Source organism: Pogoniulus pusillus, chromosome 25, assembly GCF_015220805.1.
Source record: "Pogoniulus pusillus isolate bPogPus1 chromosome 25, bPogPus1.pri, whole genome shotgun sequence".
Lineage (NCBI taxonomy): Eukaryota > Metazoa > Chordata > Aves > Piciformes > Lybiidae > Pogoniulus > Pogoniulus pusillus.
Window position 1 is genome coordinate 14,164,277 of NC_087288.1, and position 20,653 is coordinate 14,184,929.

General features: G+C 41.5%; 1 long non-coding RNA gene across 4 annotated transcripts in view; it reads right to left on the reverse strand.

Annotated features, from left to right (window-relative positions):
• The window catches only part of LOC135186629 (uncharacterized), a 120,774-nt gene that overhangs the window by 54,259 nt on the left and 45,862 nt on the right, over positions 1-20,653 (reverse strand). For all 4 annotated transcript variants that reach the window (XR_010307068.1, XR_010307069.1, XR_010307067.1 and 1 more), the window contains exon 3: positions 17,806-17,909. This is a non-coding gene — a long non-coding RNA (uncharacterized LOC135186629). The remainder of the gene's footprint in view (positions 1-17,805; positions 17,910-20,653) is intronic.

A 20,653-nucleotide genomic window follows, 5' to 3' on the forward strand; every position in this document is an offset into this window, starting at 1 on the left:
TAATGACAAGACAAGAGATAATGGGTTTAAACTGGCAGCAGAGAGATTCAAACTAGATGTTAGGAAGAAGTTCTTTGCAGTGAGGGTGGTGAGACACACCACTGCTGGCTCAAGTTGCCCAGGGAGGTTGTGGCTGCTCCCTCCCTGGACATGTTCAAGGCCAGGTTGGATGAGGCATTGAGCAACCTGTTCTAGTGGGAGGTGTCCCTGCCTATGGGGGGGGGTGGGGTGGGGTGGATGGGTGTTGGAACTGGATGATCTTTGAGGTCCCTTCCAAACTAAATTGTTCTATGATAAACCCCAAATGAGAGACATACCACAGCTTTAGATGTCTTCATCAGAGTCTACAGGTAGAACAATTCAGCATTGTTGTGAACCCGAGATGGCTACAATTAACTATTTTGAACACTTAATGGTAAAGAAGTCCTGAATAAAGCTCATAAACTTACATGTTTTAAAAGATGACCTTTCCACTACCAAGTTAAACTTCCCCTTAATTTACTTCTCAGTTCACCCACTTTTCTTCTCTAATACCACAATCCAGACTCAAAAGTCAGTCACTTAACGAAAAACCAATATAATACTCCAGATTCCACTTCTGTTTCTATTCTGCAATTAAAAAAAAACCACCAAAACTAAACAAAAAAAACCCTCTCAACTGAATATGAAGGAGCTGGTAAAAGAGAAAGCAAATCTCCTTTACTGAAAGGCAATGCAAAAAACACATAAGGAGAGGCATGCAACTTCATGTGAAATTGTTGTGATATTGTCAATTAAGAGAGCAAAGAAGCCCAGCAAGTTGACCAAAATCTTTGTTTTAAAAAGTGAATTTTTCTGCTGCAGAGGGATTTTATGGCTTATGTCTTCAAGGGTTTGTAAAATGGAAAAAAAGAAAGAAAGAAAGAAAAAGGATTACACTACAAATATTGAAGATGAGATTATAGTTTTCTCAAATGAATACAGATAGTGGGGCTGTAAGAAGGCCCCCATTATTAGCAGATATGCAATGAAACAGCAACATGATGGTCTTTGATCCAACCAAAGGAGGAGATATGTCTGAGAAGAGAGGACACCACTTGATGTTTTAGCTCTCTGACCTCCCCATTAGGGCTTTATAAGGATCTGCCTGATTCTATGATACTATGATCTCTAGCTACAGTGAGCTGCTCCTTATGCTCAGCCAGGGATGCTTCCAATTAGATTAAAGAAGAAATGAGCCTCATGTGGTACATATTATTCCTCATAAGTGTTCTCTTTTTGACAAAGCTGAATATTACTTAAGTTCAGAATGTAAGAGGTGCAAGTTTACTGATACTCAGTAAATTGTTCTTTTAATTTTCTTAGCTCTATTACCTTTTGGTTTTGTTTAATGTTAGCATTTCATTGGAAAATTCTTGTTAATATCTCTGAAGAAAGAAGAACACTGCAACCCAAAAGAGAAGAAAGATGAAGAGTAACTGGAAATTACACCTTTCTTGTACTCTTGACTCAGAGAGCAAGACAAAACATCTTTATTATAATTGTCAAGCTTTTATGAATGGACATAGAATGAAAAGCTGAAGGACCTCCATGGATGACAGTTAACAAGCCTACTGGTCACATGAGAACTCCAAGAACTCAGCCTGCAGTCTGGGATGAAAAGCAGATGATACCTGTTCAGCTCAATGTCATCATGTATATTATTACTTCCCCCACAGAATTCTTTATCAGATTAGTATTTCTTTTTAAAGACAGAGAGGGGTTTTTCAACTCCTTCTTCTAATTGAGAATTTCCCTGCCTGGGGTGGAGGACTGGAACTAGATGATCTTTGAGGTCCCTTCCAATCTAAACCATTCTATGAAATGTGACTTAAAAAATTTAATACTGTTTGGGTGGAAGGAGAAGGCTTCTTCATAGAATCAAGCAGGTTGGAAGAGACCTCCAAGGTCATCCAGTCCAACCTGGCACCCAGCTCTGTTCAATCAACTAGACCATGGCACTAAGTGCCTCAGCCAGGCTTTTCTCAAAGACTTCCAGGGACGGTGACTCCACCACCTCCCTGGGCAGCCCATTCCAATGCCAATCACTCTCTCTGCCAACAACTTCCTCCTAACATCCAGCCTAGACCTCCTCCAGCACAACTTGAGACTGTGTCCCCTTGTTCTGTTGCTGGTTGCCTGGGAGAAGAGATTGACCCCCACCTGGCTACAGCCTCCCGTCAGGTAGCTGTAGAAAGCAGTCAGTGTAAAGAAAAGCAGATACAATTATTCAAGCAAGGCACCTTCACTTCGCAAGTAAAACAGAACTATTTTACCATCAAATGGTCAAACCATGACGCCACTACTCAAGTTACTTTTAATTTCTTACATGCATTGTCCTTTGTATCATCTTTATTGGGTTAGGTCAAAATGGAGTACGTATTTTACCCCTTAGGCTATCTGTCTTCTGCAGACTTTTAGTTTTGGCCTCTTTCAGCATCCAATGAGAATATGCTTCAGTGAATAATGTATGGAAATATTTAATGTGTCTAATATTGTGCACTTTCTGTTTCACACTAGTTCCATAAATCAAAGAAGCAAAAAGCAGTCTTTTTATGGGCAGTCATAAAACTAATAAGTCACCTAAAATACATAATTATTTAGAACATCCTGTCCTGGATCAAGAATAGTGTGGCCAGGAGGAGCAGGCAATTGATCATGACTCTGCTTGTGGCACTGGTAAGGCTGTACTTTGAGCACTGGGTTTAGTTTTGGGTTCCTCACTACAAGAAAGATAGAGGTGCTGGAGTGTGTCCAGTGAAGGGCAACAAAGCCAGTGAAAGGTCTGGAGAAAAAGTCTTATGAGGAGCAGCTGAGGGATTGTTTAGGCCAGAGGAGACTGAGCAGAGACCTCACTGCTCTCTACATCTACCTGAAAGGAGAAGTGAGGTGGGGAGTTAGTCTCATCTCTTCTCCCTACTATCAGATGACAGAATGAGAGTAAGTGGCCTAAAATAGTGTCAGGGAGGATTTAGACTGGATATGAGGAAAAATTTATTCACTGAAAGAGTGACCAGGCCTTGGAAGAGGTTGCCCAGGGAGGTGGTAGAGTTGCCATCCCTGGAGGTGTTTACAAATCATGCAGATATGGCACTTTGGGACACAGTTCAATGGCCATGGTGGTCCTAGGTTGACAGTTGGATTCTACTATCTTAGAGGTCTTTTCCATCTGAAAGCATTCTATGCTTCTATATGCTAAACCAATCATTAACATACTGGACAATCCTGGGGTTTATTTTCTTAACACCATTCTTTTGCAAGCCAAACCTGAGTGGAATGTGTGGAGGGCAACTAACAGACATTTTTGGATTTGCAGTTAGGTTTGATGAGACAGAGTGCACTAAAAATCAACTGTTCAGTTTATCTGCTTCCTCTAACAGAAACTTTGGGAAAACAGTATCTATGATTAAAGTATAATCTTCTCCTCTATCTGGGAACAAGATGTCTTAAGTAGAATTGTTATGTGTGAGATACCCAACTTATCTATCTTAGAAACTGTAATTTTAAGGACATTACTAGAAGTTATAAACAGTTACTGAGTCATTTTTCATTTCAGGTAAAAGAAAGCATTGCAAATTTATTTCAGACAGCACAAGTCAGTGCTACTGTTTAAAATTCATCAGGGAACACTTCACAAAGACTGCTTATCCATTCAAGCCACACATTTTAAGTGAACTCTTACTAAATTCTCTATGTACAGATCAGGAATACATGTCCTCTGTATAAAGAGAACTTCATTTGACAAATTAAAGAATGAGTGAGTGAAAGTACATGGGAGGCAGTAGAGTGCAAATGTGGAGTTCTACTGCACCTTGTAAAGCCTGACAGTGCAGCATGTCAGGCAGGGAAAGGCAAGTTTTGCTTGTTCCCATGATGTGAGTTAGTGCCTCAGAGCCATACAGTTTCATAGTGTGTGGACATCTTAACAGTGTCAAGTGAAAGGAACAGATCTGTCATCGTTTGCTGCCAGGAGTAGTCCCGACCAGGGACATTTTCAGTCCTCAGCAACGACTGCTGTTACTAATTCTATTGTGAAACGTGCAAGGTGTCTGCACAAGGACTTCAGCAAAGCACTGCTGGAACAGCTCTTGCTTTATGCTGTTGCTCCTGGTGCCTTGTGAAGGCAGTGAAAAGACAGATCATATGACTGAAGCCATTGCAAGACCTCATCACTTTTCATGGGAGAATGGAAAAGTGCTGATCCTGAGGCTTTTATGCTGAGGGAAAGCAGATAAAAATCTGCAGGTGTAACTTAAAAAAATTGGTATGAGAAGCATAAAATAAGGCTGAGTCTTTACAGAAAACAAATGAAGATGAAGCATGTGATGATAATTAAATGAAAATAAGAAGTCAGTGATATAAGCATAGAAGCCTGCATTTCTAATCAAAGCGGATGGCATTTTAATTCCCAGGGTATCTGTTAGTTTTGAGCTAAAACCAATATTGATACAAACAAGCACAAAGATGTATGGATGTAACCATTTACTTTTCTCCTTTTTCTAGTGAAAAAGAACTAGTGAGAATTGACTGTAACTCTGCCTAGCTCTATCTCTAGAGACACATATTCATTCTGGATATACAAAAATAGATTGATCATTCTAACGTACTATTGTTTTATACTCTTTGGGGTCCACTTCTCAGCTGGTGATAATCAATGTTACTAGTCATTGAAATACAAGGATTCAATTTCCTGTATTGAGGGTTCTGGCTCTGAACAATGCTCACATTCCCTATTTCTTTTTCTAGAAACAGCAAAGTTAACATTGACTGAACAAAGACTTGTCTTCTCTCATCTAGTGTGAGAGGGAAAGCTATACCTACACTGTTAAATCATACCAAGAACAGCTATGCAGTTGAGGTTATGACCCTAGGACCCTTAAACACTGGAGTTTTCACTTTGCAAGCTCTTCAGAAGTTGTGTGGGATGACGAGAAGGTGCTGTTTTAGAGCCAAGCCAAAACCAGTTTGGTTTTGTGTATAACCTCAAGCATTGACAAGATGTTCAGCTTTTTCCATGCCTGCATTTCCTTGGTATGAATTATGATGGCTGCTATTAAGAATCTCATAGAAGTATGTGGAGTTTATCTGGCCTTTTCTAATTTGGGTAGCAGAACAACTCAAAGAGAATAGCCTTTTTCCCTCCAGTATTAATTGGCCTCATCTTCCTTGAATTCAAAACCAAACCCTAGAAATTGGCTGCACTTAAGTGTTAGACAGCATTTTCAATCTAATCCCAAGTGTCTAAAGGCAGCATGAATTGGGTATGAATTCCACTATTTGGTCATAATGTTATTAGCAGAGGAGGAGCAAGGTTTATCACTTTGTCAGCACAATTATACAGCTTTCTCATTTGTCTTACCTTGGAGAACATACACAGCATGGTCTTGATCAGATTTGCAGTCTTCTCAATTCTTGGCCAACACGACAGTCAAAATGAATGAACAGATTGGCACTTCGAAGTGCTCATTGATATCTTGAGGTCAGATGTTTCTTGCATGTATTTGGAGCATTTCCAGACACATGGGAAGCAGCAAGAGCAACTGTAGCACAAATGTCTCTGCCAGTCTCTCAACTCTACCCTGCTCCTTCGGCGGATGGTCTGTCTGGTTAGCATGTACCACAAGGCAATGCATAAAATTGCTAGCTATTTTTTTTTCTTTACAGGTAATGAAGAGCTATTACATCAAAGCACTTCGGGGGCATTGCTTAAACTGTCTTGCTGAATCTGAACTAGCTATCAAGTTATTCCTCTCACACAGAGCAGAACAGCTTGGTCCTGCTGTTTAGGGGTCCTTGCCAGCTGCAGAGACAGGGAAAGATTTTTTTTCCTCTTTGCTTTTACTTGTTCTACTTTTTCCCCCTGATCTTTAACTGTGTGAGCTTGATAACATTTGCAGTTTGGATAAAATGTAATTCAAGAGAAGAGTCAAACGAAAGCAATAAAGATTTTAAATAAATAAGTAACCATCGATATGCATTATCAAGGCAGAGCTCTTGTCAATATGAATATTCAAGAAGAACAAACTCTGAAATCCTCAATCTGTTTCAATATTTATTTTTTCTAATTCCTGGGTTTAGTCAAGTAGGTATATCCCAGACCACAAAGAATAACATGCAGAAGAGCTGCAATTGTAAAGACATCACTGTTCTTGTTTGGAGTAACTCACACATGTTAGGAAGAGAAGTCAATGAGAAACTGCCCAAGGAATGTGCTGTGCCGGGATTAAAATAGTTTATAAAAATAATAGTAGCTGAATACAAATTCAGATGAAGCTTTTGGGTTTTCCCATCTCTTAGAAAGGGAATGACACTTGAGCAAACCCTTTTCAAATTCAGAGTTGGCAGTTAAAATCTTCTGATATGTGCTTTTTTTCCCTCCCTGCCATCAAAGGCTCCACAGACCAATATGTAAAACTGTCTTAACCACCAGCAAAAGCCATGGCTGGCACACTTTGGAACAGTTCCTGGGAACCAGTGTGGCTCCAGCAAGATGCCAAAAGGCGGTGTCATGCCTCAAGAAACAAAAGGTGTGCCACCAGTAAATAAGCACATCCAAAGAATGTTACTAATCAGCAAAGATTTTGTGCTATTTCCATAATGAAACTCCACTGCCGTGAAGAACTTTTCCCTCCTTAAAGCCTAGGGCTAGAATAGGTAAATTTTAAATCAACTCCTGAAGCATAGCCTTATGAGCACTGTGTGGGTTCTTCTTGCCATTGCTTCTTTCCACAGACTTCCAGTCCTAGGGTTGAGGAGTCACTTTCTGAGAAGTGGATGAGCCTTTTAGCTTTCAGCCAAGAATAAACTGTCTCAATTGAGCAACAGAAAAAAACCCACCCAACCCAACAAAACCCCACAACTAGAAACAGCCATCATGTATAATGCTGCTTGGCTTCCTAGCATATACTAACACATACTGCTGTCAATGTTCAGCTCAAATTGTCCATGAAAAAGGGTTGTATTTGAATGCCCAGTTAAAGATTTATGGTGACACTCCAAAGGAAGATTTCAAACCCCTTACAAACACCATGAGCCAGTGTAGTGCTACCTACTACATGATTACTGTTATTTACTTGATTAGTCCATTTACTCCTATTTAATGAGTCATAGGAAATGTTTTTGTATGTGTTGACAACAAAATGCAAAAGACTAACCAAAGCATCCCTCAAAATTAATCTAATATGAATACAGTCTTCAGTTCAATCAGACAAAAACATAACATAGCTCTTCTGGGTTTAGCTTTGCAGGAAAAGCTCTAATTATCCAGAAAGGTAGCATATTTTGAGGAAAGGTATTACACAGCCAAATGTAATTTACCATCAGTGCCTTGTCCTGTGGTGTAGAGTATAAGGCACAGTACCTCAAAAATTTCTAGGCATTTTGAACTCTTGAAACAAAACACAAAAGACAGGTAATTTCAGAGATATACAGGATCCAGTCCAAAAAGAGCTTTGTACACCAAAACCAGCACTTTGAAATGAACCCGTAAATAAAACGCAAGTCTGAAGTAGGTCAAGATACCATAAAGAAAGCAGGAAGTCACTAACCCATTCCAGGGGGGTCAGGGATACCTCCAAATGAACTGCAGTAGCAGGTGTGAGCTGCAGTTTTCACATCCAATAATTGCAATGCAAGAACAAGAAAGAACAGAACAAAGGGACACAGTTTCAAGTTGTGCCAGGGAAGGTATAGGCTGGATACTAGGAGGAAGTTCTTCAGAGAGAGTGATTTGCCATTGGAATGGGCTGCCTAGGGAGGTGGTGAAGTAACCTTCTCTGGAGGTGTTCAAGAAAAGACCAGATGAAGCACTTAGTGCCATGGTCTAGTTAATTGGCTAGGGCTGGGTGATAGGTTGGACTGGATGATGTTGGAGGTCTCTTCCAACCTGGTTTATTCTATGATTCTAAGAGAAATTACATCTTCCTGCCCCATCCCTAACGATAAGTGATTTATAGTTAATAGGACAGAAATGTGGCTTTCAAGATACACAATGCCAACTATTAGTTTGCACAGGTATATGGCATGATTCAATTATCAACACTACTCATCTCCAAGAAACCTAACTGCATCTTACGCTGTGCTTGGCCCTGTCATATCCCTGTTTCAACCTTCTTCCTGGCTCCTTTTCCTGGAGCAGGATGAGTGCAAAAGGCTTGTCAAGCCTGGGAGATTTTCAGGACCACCTTGTCCATGCCTTCATCCCAAAGCAGACTCAACTACTGCTGAACAGAGGTATGCCTAAAAGCTTGGTAATAGCATTCAGTAATGGAGGCATCACAGACTCTCACTGCCCAATTATTTTTGCCTTTAGGCAGCTTTTTCTTAAATCTTTTTGCACTTTGCCCACTGCCTCTCACTTGTAGACCTGAAAGAAACCCTGATAATTTACAGACTCAACCCTCTGCTGCAGGCTTTCAAAGGTTTGAAGATTGCTACCATGCCCTGCCCTTGCACCTCCATTTCTCTTTCTTTGCCATACTAAACAACTTGTCTCTTTTGCTCTTCTCATTTAGATTGTGTGGACTTTTAAAAAGCCTTCTGCCAGTCTTACTGTTCTCCTCTGGACTGTCACCAGGTGTTCTCAGAGGCAGAGGAAGGCCAAGAAGTGGGCACAGCCTGGGCTTGCATCTCTGTGTGTGCTAACAGAAGGTTCTGACAGAGCACGATAGGAACAAAGCAATTCATGGAGATGAGAAGGTTTCAATCCCCAAAGCAAAGGAGCAGCAGAGGAGCAAACAGAAGTCTGAGGTATAATCCATCTTCTTGTTTGCTCACATGCACTAGCTATCACAAGGGCATGACTAAAAGTGGTCTGTCAAGTTCAAATTCATCCTATGTCACCAAAGAACAGAGAACCACCTTTAATAGCTGTCTAACAAGGCTAATAACCAAAGCTATCTACCTTGGCACTGAAGTATAGTGCTTGTTATATGTATGGGGAGTCAGGGGGATATTGCAAGATGAATTCTGGACAGCTGGATGTGCTGGGTGTTTTCATGAAGGAATAACAAATCAAACAAAAACTCTTTTGAAAACCCAGTTTAGCCTAGAAGATAACACAACTTTTGCATAAGATGTAGGAGTCCAAATTCAGTCTAATCTACAGATGAATCAGTGGCTCAGCAGGTTGCTGCCATTTAAACTTGGTTTATCTGTATGAGGTTAGATTGTCACAGCTGTTGGATGGACTTGAGTGGTTAGTTTCAATAAGAGACTTCCCTGCCCATACTGTCCCACAACCAGTACACACACATTCACTTCTTTTAAACAATGTTCCTAGTGATATTTGAACATAGAATCAAACAGGTTGGAAGAGACCTCCAAGGTCATCCAGTCCAACCTAGCACCCAGCCCTGTCCAATCAACTAGACCATGGCACTAAGTGCCTCAGCCAGGCTTTGCTTGAACATCTCCAGGGATGCTGACTCCACCACCTCCCTGGGCAGCCCATTCCAATGCCAGTCACTCTATCTCGTAAGAAATTCTTTCTGACATCCAGCCTAGACCTCCCCTGGCACAGCTTGAGTCTGTGTCCCCTTGTTCTGTTGCTAGTTGCCTGGGAGAAGAGACCGGACCCCCACCTAGCTACAACCTCCCTTCAGGTAGTTGTAGACAGCAATGAGGTCACCTCTGAGTCTCCTCCAGGCTGCACATCCCCCAGCTCCCTCAACCTCTCCTCACAGGACTGTGTTTCAGGCCCCTCACCAGCTTTGTCACCCTTCTCTGGACACATTGCAGTACCTCAACATCTCTCTTGAATTGAGAAGCCCAGAACTGGACACAGGAATAGAATTCCTTCAAAACTCATCTGACTGTTTTTGCACTGGAAGAAAAGTATTCTTGGCCATATGATCAGAGGAAAGTATCTGATCTTCCATAAGAAGACATTTTCTGTTGTGGTTTTAATTTTTCCACTAAGATGTAAAATGCTTCTGTCAGAAACATTTGCACAACTTAGAAAAATATCATTGCCATTTCTCAATGCGAACATGTGTTTGAATGCATGCTTTGCCCTCCTCCTTTGCCCCCATAACATAAAGTTCTTATGCTCTCTCAGAATCTTTGTTCTGAGTCTTTTTTTCCCTCGTATTTTTTCTGTCTTACATTGCTCTCCCTCAAGTATACAAGGACTGAGCACCACAAAACAGAATAATTATTCACAAATGGGCAGAAAAATATTCCAGGTTCCAGTTCCAAGGTTGCATGGGATTAGATGCAGTTGCTAAAGAGACTGTTGTGCTCAGAAAGCTCCTCAGCCACCACTTCTAAGTCTGACAGAGATCGTGAATCAGAGCCCTCAGCTCCACCAGTTCACAGCCAGGGATATTTGTGTAAACTGAAATCAATAATGATTTAAACTGAGGTACCAGGCCCTCAGCTCTGGGCATGCCACCCAGTTGGCTGCCTCAACAAAGGAAGGATGAATCACTGGGACAGGAACATCTGACCCCACCTCTCCATGAATCATCAGACCTCTTGAGCCTGCATCCTTGGACATCTGCCTCATCCTGAGCTACTCCAATGCAAACATTGTAAAATTAAACCTGAAAGGACCTGCAGCATACTTAAATCATAGTTCTGCATCTTAAAGCAAAACACTCTCACACAAAAAAAACCCAAACAGACAAACATCCACCTCCCCTCTCCCCCCCCAAAAAAAAACAAACCCAAAACTCAACCCTCAAATCCAAGCCAAATTTCAATATATGAAATAGTACTTTCATTCTAAGCAGACTGTTGTTGTGTACATTTCCAATAGTTTGTGACTGTTCATAGAAAAATGGGATTAAAAAGTGTGACTCGGAATTATGAAAACATTACCATGAAAATACATCATATTAAAATTTTGATGTGTGAGAAGTGGCTTTAAACCACTTAAAACAGGCTAGGTCTAATAAAATTCCTTGTAATACTTTAATTACCACAAAGACAAGGTTTGATAACAGACCAAGGATTGTTAACAGAGTGGAAAACTTAGTGCACTGATGCTTAAGATGAGTTCTCATTCTTTTCCTCATTGGAAGAATACTTGACACACAAGTATGTGAAAGATCTACTGAAGTCTGCTGAACTTGCCACTTTTAGCAATTATCTTTCTTACTTTGCAGCTGTGAAGACAGTTGAAAGAGCATCTGATAGGTTTTGGAACTATTTTCTTCAAGCTGTAGACCCTCTCCCTGATGCCAGCGTCAGGAGGCATATGATTTGGTGGAAGCAACCATTTGAAACAGCCTCTGACTTAAGAAATCTGTAGTCTAAGATAAGGGGGGAGGTTTAACTTCTTGCTATGGATTTGGAAGATAAAGTTCAGAAATTTAGACAAAAGGTCAAATTCATCTTTTACTCATGTGCCAGTCAAAAACCTAATTCAGTACCAACAAAGTCAGACTCAACTTTTCTGTGAAGTCTTATTACACATATGTGGATGTTACTTTCAAGACAACTATTTCTGTACAATCCAAAGCACATTGTAACTATTTCAGACCTTATTCTGAGGTCACCTGAAGGCAATTAATCATTTATTCTACTGGACTTGTTAGAATTACAGAGAGACAAATGGGCTCTTCAGAATTACAGCCCCTTAGCTGCAATAAATAAAAGATATATTTAAATCTGTGTGTGCTTCCCTATTACTTAATCTTTCATTTTCATTTGCCCCCAGATTTTACCCAAATAGAAATTAAAGCACCGTGGCTGAAACTGAGAAGTTCATGAGTCCATAAAAAGCACAAGACTGATGTTCTCTACGTGATGGCAAATTACATTTCTTTGTGCGCACTACAATACTTTTACAAGAGTTGCTATGTAAAATGAAAATACTGATGATCATTTAACACAGTAAGAATTCACTTAAATGAACTACCAGAAGAACAGAACTCTTAAAATAATTGATTTTCCCCCACATCAGATGAAAAATGCGTAACACTGTGCAATGAAGTCTGTTTGAGCAAAAGTAATTTTCTGTCCATTAAAAGAAACATAAAATACATCGGGGTACTTAATTAAAAGGTCTTAGAAGAACTGATTTCCACACCATAAATTGACAAAACACAGAAAAATTTAAGTAAAATACCTCAATTAATGCTTTTGCTGAGTTTATGGGGCCTCCCAAATATTTTACAAGGGTAGAAAATTTATACCCACTGTACCACCAATCTCCAAAACCAAATAAATTCCTAACAGTTGCTGCCTCAGTGTTTCTGCCAGCATGCTGATGCCTTGCATTTGCTGAATGTATGGTGTGATTTGGAAATGACAGCTATCTTATGACAAGCAATACTAGCAGACAGCCTTTGAAAAAAATCTATACTGACCTCACCTCCATCCAACACCTATTGACAGTTGTCACTCAAACTGTGATATCACATAAACACTTTCCGATCTGCGGCTTAAGTTTCCATAGTAGGGCAAAATCCTGTTAACTTCTGACCCACCTCTCAGACATCCTTTCTGTTGTATTCACGTTTGCAAACCACTGACAGGTTTTTCAAGGCAGAGCATGTACAGCTTGTGGAACATCCACATTTCCTGCCCTCTAAGTTCCTCTTCTGAAATCCTAGACAGAAACTTGTTGCTAACTGAAGGTAAAGAAATTTGCATCTGAAAAAGACAGAGCAATCTAGAGGAAGAAAAAAAACGCTTAGAATACTATTTGAATGTGTTCCACAAAAGACCTGTGGCATTTTTCCTCTGTGGTCTCTTCTACCTCCTGTAGATAAGTTTTTCCTGATACCTATGTATTTTGGAACAGTTGCAGATAGTTCCAAAATGCTAAGATGAAATAATGATGAACCACATTGTGATTATCACCCAGATTATAAAGAGAAATGAGGAAGCATAAAAATAATCTACAATTAGGAAGACCTCTGCGTGAAGGCAGCAGAGAATGAAGTGTTCTCAGTGTTGTGAAAAAGGGAGATTTGTAGCTGCAGCAAAGAAAAAAAGTCAAGATATCGTAGCTGTTGATAAAATAGTATGATGAAAGAATTTAGAAGCACGGAGTGTGGATTTGTATTTATAACAATGTCCTTCTGCCCTATGCAAAACTTTTGGCCATTTACAACAAATTAAGAAAAGATATATTTCAGTCTCTGTCAAACACACAAAGGAAATTGAACCAATTTCTCTCTCTCCAACACTTCAATAACATACGCTTAAGGCTCAATATTTCATCAAATCTACTGATAACACAGATAGGGTGTTATACTCTAAGACCACAATGCCTTACTCTAGCCTTTGTTATATACTTTCTTCACCCTGAAAGACTACATCTTATTTAACTAAAAGAGATGGATCTCCTGGGCTATGTGCAAAGTATGCCTCTGGTTGAGTCATTTCATTGTCTTTTGCTATCCCACCCAAACTATGGGTACATTCCCCAGTCACATTTTGCATTCTGAGGCTAAATATAAAATCCAGAGGAAAAGCAAGGAACTTCCATCAGGTTTCTGAAGAAGATAGAAACTTAGTTTTGCAACTGAACTTTTGCAATACCTGTAATTCACAGGGACTGAGAAATAAGATCTGGTCTTTGTGAAACTGCAGTAGATATGGATCTAGAATGAAAGGCTGTCCTATAAAATTAGACAGAGTTTGGAGATACGGATTTATTCTTAAGGATATATTCCTTCCTGGATGTCAGGTGCCATTTGTCACACCTTGGATTTTGCTGTCCATCAGGATCTAGGTGAATTTTTTTTTTTAACTGCTTTATAGCTCAAGGAATTTAGTCAAGAGACATTTTTATACAGTAGATAAAGAAGTCACTATCCATTAACAAAGAATAAAAGAGCTGGGCAAATCTATATTAGTGTACATATGTGCAGTGGCAGGATGAACACCACCACACTTCTTGAAGAAGCACTGTTGCAGAGTATGCTGCATCATCACTAAAAGCATCATATACTTTTGGCCTGTCTAGTTTGATGTAAGGATAGAGAAATGCTTTTTGATTGCAGTATGGCTAGAGAAAGGCATAGCAGCAACTTCTGAATATTTAGGTATGCTTAGTTCATTAATTCAGTTACTTTCAAGTTTGAAATTGCATGAAAGATGTAAAATGATCTCTTTCCAGGCATCTGATACCAGATGGCTGAACTGGTGTTCATATCAAACCCAGTGGACTTCGCCATGGCTCCCAGCAGAGAGTTTCCTTATGAGGTGCAAGAGGAGAGCTTAAGGTCATTGATGTTATGGAGAGGTGCCATTAAATAAAACACACACAAGATCTGAACCGTGCACACACACACCCACCCCCCTTCTCCAAGAACAACTTAGAAAGAGGGAGAGTAGCTGCATGACGAGACTGTCATCCACTGACCCAATACTGAGCATCACAACTGACTTTGGGCCACCACCTGCTGCTGGCCCCAGACAGACACATTTCTTTCTTCTTATTCCACCCTGTGAGCTTCCCACAGCTAGAAGAGAGAATTTGGTGCCATTCTACTGCTGCTTTATTGCATGTATTCATGTGAACTTGGAAACCAAGATCATCTGAACTAATTTTATCTGCAAACAACCTCATCTATTGTGTCAGGCTGCATTCCTCTACATTCAGCTGACCTGAGATTCCAATGTTTGTGTGACTGGAAACACCAATCCATGGAAGTGCAATGGCCCTTAAAGCTTAGCTAGAAAAATAAGCTTGGTGTTTATCTATTTTAATGCTACTCTGGAGATCTATACCACTTGATTGGTACAACCTTCCTTAAATGTTGATGCTGAGCCATTAAAAACCCCAGAGGCTGAAGTGACAAACCTGCCTCATATGCTGCCTGTTGGCCCAACATTAGCACCTCTGAATTCTCCAAGGTGATGGTTATTACCTCATGGCATCTCCAGAAAATCTGCACAGATAACAGGGGTAGGTGGTCTGTGCCATTTGGTTTAAAGAATAGAATCACAGAATCCAGATTGGAAGAGACCATCTGAGATCATCCAGTCCAACCTATCACCCAGACCTAGCCAATCACCCAGACCATGGCACCAAGTGCTCCATTCAGTCTCTTCTTGAACACCTCCAGAGATGGTGACTCCACCACCTCCCTGGGCAGCCTATTCTAATACATAAAAGCTATATACAATATGGGATTTTTTTCCAGGAAAGTCATCATATTTTGAGAGATTGCAGGAAAGAAGAAGCCAAATTATAGGAAAGTAGAAGCCAGGCAACCAGCAACAGAATAAGGGGATATGTCTCAAGTTGTGCCAAGGGAGGTATAGCCTGGATATTAGAAGGAAGATCCTCACAGAGAGAGTGATTGTCATTGGATTGGGCTGCCTAGGGAGGTGGTGGAGTCACGGTCCCTGGAGGTGTTTAAGAAAAGACTGGATGAGGCACTTAGTGCCATGGTCTAGTTGATTGGACATGGCCAGGTGATAGGTTAGACTGGATGATCTTGGAGGCCTCTTCAACCTGGTTGACTCTATGTTTCTATGAAATGAGAAGAGACACAGAATGTGTCCTGTTTCTATTTTCTCGTCCCACCCAGTCTGGTGCTGTTAGTTTAATTTTCCTAATTTAGTGACCATTACAGATGCAAATCTGACAGGGTACAAAAATCAAAATTAAGAAGCAAATAGTAATAGTTGGGTTAGCACCAACATCAAATGGTCCCTTTAGCATCACATTTCATTTGCTATGCGAGAGGACTAACTCTGTGGGGAGAGACAGTCATGGTTCTCTTTGAAAGTAGGATGAAGATTCTCACTATCAGGGCATTTATCTGCTGGAAGTAAATTAAGAGATGAACTAGCTCCTTCCTCAGTACTGCAGGAGCCAGACATGAAATTAGGACGATGTGGTGACATCAGGCCAGGTGCTGCATGACTCCACAAACCTCTTACTCAGTTTTATACAGCAGGGACACACTTTGTGGGAATTAAAGGTCTTGGTACCTCCAGTAGAAACAGAGGGGACGTGGCAATTACCAACATGCCATTGTTACTAGACAACAGGGAGACAGAAGTATTACTTAAACTGGAGGATGGCATTCATATGTTAAGTAAAGAGTGTTTATTCCCCTTAGAAATTTAGTCTGAAATATGAAACTAAGTTTCTGACTCAGAAATCTAGAGCCCTAAGCTGTCTTCAAGTACCAATTTTCTTTCTGTCTTGGCATGGGGCTTTATGATATTTTTAAACAGAACAATGTGAAATAAGTGCCTGCAATAGCACAGGCATTACTTCAAAAGCCAAGTGCTTTCCTTTAGCCCTACCTCCCTATACAGACAGAAGGAGGAAGAGTGTGAAATAGTGCATGGGTATGACTTAACACAAGGAAACATGATTCTTGCTAAACAGCTTGACAAGAATATTGTGGTTTGGGAGAGAGAAGGGCAGCAAGGGGAAGGGTTGTTGAGGGTCACATTGCTTTGCAGTCCAAGGCATGTGGTGGCCTCAAGCTTTATGAACACTTACTACCACAGGGTCTATTATCTGCCAGGCACCACTGAAGCCTGAATTATTGTATTTCAATAAAAATTGTAGCTGTGGTACTTAACCCAATAACTAGATTGTTGCATTCCCTTCCCACACTGCAGCGGTATCAGCAAAACAAAAAGAATGGAAAGCAAGATATTTACCATCATCCTCTTCCCTCACTAAAGATGCATGTATGGCAGCTCTGTGCTCACACAGGCCAGGGACAGACCAAGTCAAACAGCTATGAACACTGCATAAGAGTGCAGAGTCAGAAACCACAGAAATCTCCATGCTAAACATGGTATAAAATGTACCCTGAATGTAGTCACAGTAGAGAGCAGAGACTTAATATCAGGGTTTCCTCTGACATTAAAAAGGAGAAAAGGGAGTTAATGAACCCTCAGAAATAAATTAAAACAAACAGACACATAAATTTGTAGAAAAACTAACAATGTGTTGTAAAAACCTTAATAAAGGTGAAAAGCATCCCACCAACCTGTGTCACTTACAAATGCTTCTATGAATGTAAACTCATTATTCATTTATATGTGAAGTAAAAATATATTGAGATAAATTACGCTATTTGCTGGCATGATGAACCTAACATCAAAACAGATGTGTAGTTTTAGTGTTGGGTGCATTAAACACATTATCCAACTCTCAAAATACAGTAAGTGATTTATGTTAGAGGCTGAATACACCCAAGTAGCAACTGAAAATGTAATCCAAAACCAAAACAGCAGACAAAAAAAACATGAAAACCTGAGTAGACTGGAGGAGATGAGAGACAAAGTCAGGAAGAAACCTCAAATTTAGCCAGAAAATTGGAAACCAAAGCTTAAATAAATCATTGCTCATGAATAGATTGCACAAATCAATTTTTGTTCGTAATTGTTAGCAGCATTTTCTAGAATTTAATCTGTAGTTCCGCTACTTCGAGACAGAAACATCTCTGCCAGCTAAGAAAAAAAGCCCTGGTTATAGCATTTGTACCTCATCAGAGGGTTCAGCACGAGAGACTATTTTCTGATCATTGCATCAGCCAAAGTTTGTGGAACTATGCAGAGCATTTTCCAACCTTAGAGTTTCCATAGCAAAATAGGCAGCACCGCCCCCCCCAACATGCCCCAAAGAGCACACATGACCAGGAAAAGGAAAGAAAATCAGTCTTTTAAATAAGGCTTTCTTAAATTTGACTACAAGATAAAGAGGGGAAAAAAAAAATAATCTACAGCCTTAATAAGCTTGTCAAAACAAAGACTTGCCATGCCCCAATTACTACAGCCTAGGTACAAGAGGTTATCATTGATGTGACGGCTCATTCTGAAGAGACTGGAAAAGGGCTTTGATTAGAAACTTACCTGCTTGTAGCAGAGCAGCTTCACCTCAGCTGTATGTCTCAATTTGATCAGAAGGGCTCTCCTTCCTCATTAAACAGTCCAGGCTTACATCTAATGGGCAGCTCCTGATCAGGATAGAGAAGCAGGTTGAAGTTTTTATGCATTTATCTCCCAATCAGTCTTGAAGAATCTCAAGTGATTTAGTTGGCACAACTCTCATTTACAGCCACCTGACAGCCAGATCAGTTAGCTGGCACATAAAGCATATGCTAAAAATTTAGATTGCCAGGGCTGCCATTTAATGCATGGAGAGAGATAACCTTATGGGTGAGCTCCCTCCATGTGAGAGGAGTGGGGTGGGAGCAGAGCAGAGAAGTGGGTCTGCCAAGCTCTGCCACAGGCTTATGCTGGTTGTTATGGGGATAATGGCTGCAGGGTAGGAGGTCTCTGTGCCTGCCTTCAGAGAACTTCAGAGAACAGAAAGGAATTCTCTTGGAAAGGGCTTAAACACTGTTTGTATACTGTGTGAAAGACATTGAGATAAACTAAGGGAGTTTAAAACAAACTAGAGGATTCCAGCATACTGCAGTGATTCAGTGAAAGCTCATCACAGCATAGAGCAATAGCACCATCACCTTTGACATGGAAGAGTTACCTTGAGTTTACAAACTCCATACTCAGTGATACTAAAACTCTGGGTTGTTTTTAAGATGTGAAGCAATGAGGCTGCCAACATTCAGCAAGCAGTTCCCAGAACGATTTCCCTTATTGGCCATGGATCTGAGGCCTCCTCTGAGAACACAGCATCACCTCAGGGGCAAGGAGAGGCCTAGAAAATATTCACCAGCTGGACCACCAAAACATGCAGCAGGTGGTTGGGAAGCAGCTTCTGCCAAATGCAAAGAGCCATCCCAGGAAGTCATGCTGGATAAAACCTCCTGCAGGAGGGCATTGCTGTGTGAGTGAGAGTTTAGGAGCACCAGCCAGGCCCAGGCTGGGCCTATCGCAGCTGGGATAGGGCATCAGGCTCTTCCTGGAGCATAGACTCACAGAATCAGTCAGGGTTGGAAGGGACCACAAGGATCATCTACTTCCAATCCCCCTGTCATGGGCAGGGACACCCTGATCTAGATCAGGCTGCCCACAGCCTCAGCCAGCTCGGCCTTAAACACCTCCAAGCATGGGGCCTTAAACACCTCCACAGATGGGGCCTCAACCACCTCCCTGGGCAACCCATTCCAGCCTCTCACTATCCTCATGCTCAACAACTTCCTCCTTGTGTCCAGCCTGAATCTCCACACCTCCAGTTTTGCTCCATTCCCCCCACTCCTGTCACTCCCTCATAGCCTAAAAAGTCTCTCCCCAGATTTTTTGCAGGCCCCTTTCAGATCCTGGCAGGCCACAAGAAGATTACCTCAGAGCCTCCTCTTCTCCAGATTGCACAGCCCCAACTCTTTCAGTCTGTGCTCACAGCAGAGCTGCTCCAGCCCTCTGAGCATCCTCATAGCCCTTTTCTGGACACTCTCCAGCATCTCCACATCGCTCTTGTAATGAGGGCTCCAGAACTGGATGCAGTACTCCAGGTGGGGTCTCAGCGGAGCAGAGCAGAGGGGGAGAATCCCCTCCCTCGGCCTGCTGGCCCAACCTCTCCCGACGCAGCCCAGGCTCTGGTTGGCCCTCTGGGTGCAAGTGCACACTGCTGGCTCACTTTGAGCCTCTCGTCCAGCAACACTCCCGAGTCTCTCCCCTCAGGGCTGCTTTCCAGCCAGCAAACCTGCTGAGGGTGCACTCAGTGCCTCTCTCCATGGCACCCAAAAAGATGTAAGATCGTAAGCCAGTTACTGTTTACACATTATCCTTCAATCAGACTCTTCTTCACCCCCATTCTCTCACAGCTGAGGGATTCTGTAATATCTCAGGAGGTTACCTGCCTACCAGGCATATGTGCTCTGAGAAAGCTCCTTCCTCTTGCTTCAGGAGAGGGGTAAATAAATTACTTCAGCCCCACATGATGTAATAAGCTTCCTAAGTATTCAGTCACTTGCACTTGGTAGGATGTAGGGCCTGATCTAGCTTCCCTCACTCTTGTTTTGCCTGTTTTCCAGGAGAATGCCTGGGATCAGAGCTGTGGTTTGTGCAGCGCTGCCTGGTGCTGTGGGAACATTTCCTGTGTGTGACTAAAGCAGCCCTAGATAAGTTGCACTCCCTTCATGATGCATTGCATTGCTTCAGTGTTCGGTCCCAGGGGCTGTAGGACATGTGGGGCTTTGGAAAACAAGTGACCTCCCTCTTTGGCGTGGCTTAGGAACTGATAATCACAGATATTTGTTTCCCAGTGCCCCTTCACAGCACAAATTCCCCTTCTCTTCATGGTGTCCTTAACCCTGAGTGGATGACAGGAAGCACAAGAGACAACACAAATTTTCTTGTCCCACAGAATAAGTACCAGCTTCAATTTCATTTGTTCTTCTGGGGATCACAGAATCAGAAGTGAACTAGGAAAACCTGTTCTTGAGGCTGCTGCCAGGTGAAAGAAAAGTCTCAGTTGCTGTTTCATGAACCTGCTGACCAGCATAGGATCTGAAGTTAGAGCTGATGATCTGAAGTTAGACTGGCCAAAATGGTTGAGCAGCTCTGATTGCTTCCTCACGAACATGTTCAAGTGTGCTTCCAGCAGTCCCCTTCAGCTCATTTCTCACAGAAAAGCATGAGGGGAAAAAACCCAAACAAAATGGTTCTAGCTGCTCTAGACATTGAAAGTCGGTTTTATGCGTGTCCATTCTAACTGTCAACTTTCAGAGGGCAATCAGATGTGAGAGTGCTGGAGGCCACACGAAATCTTTGGTGGTTACACAAGATAGAGGAAGTC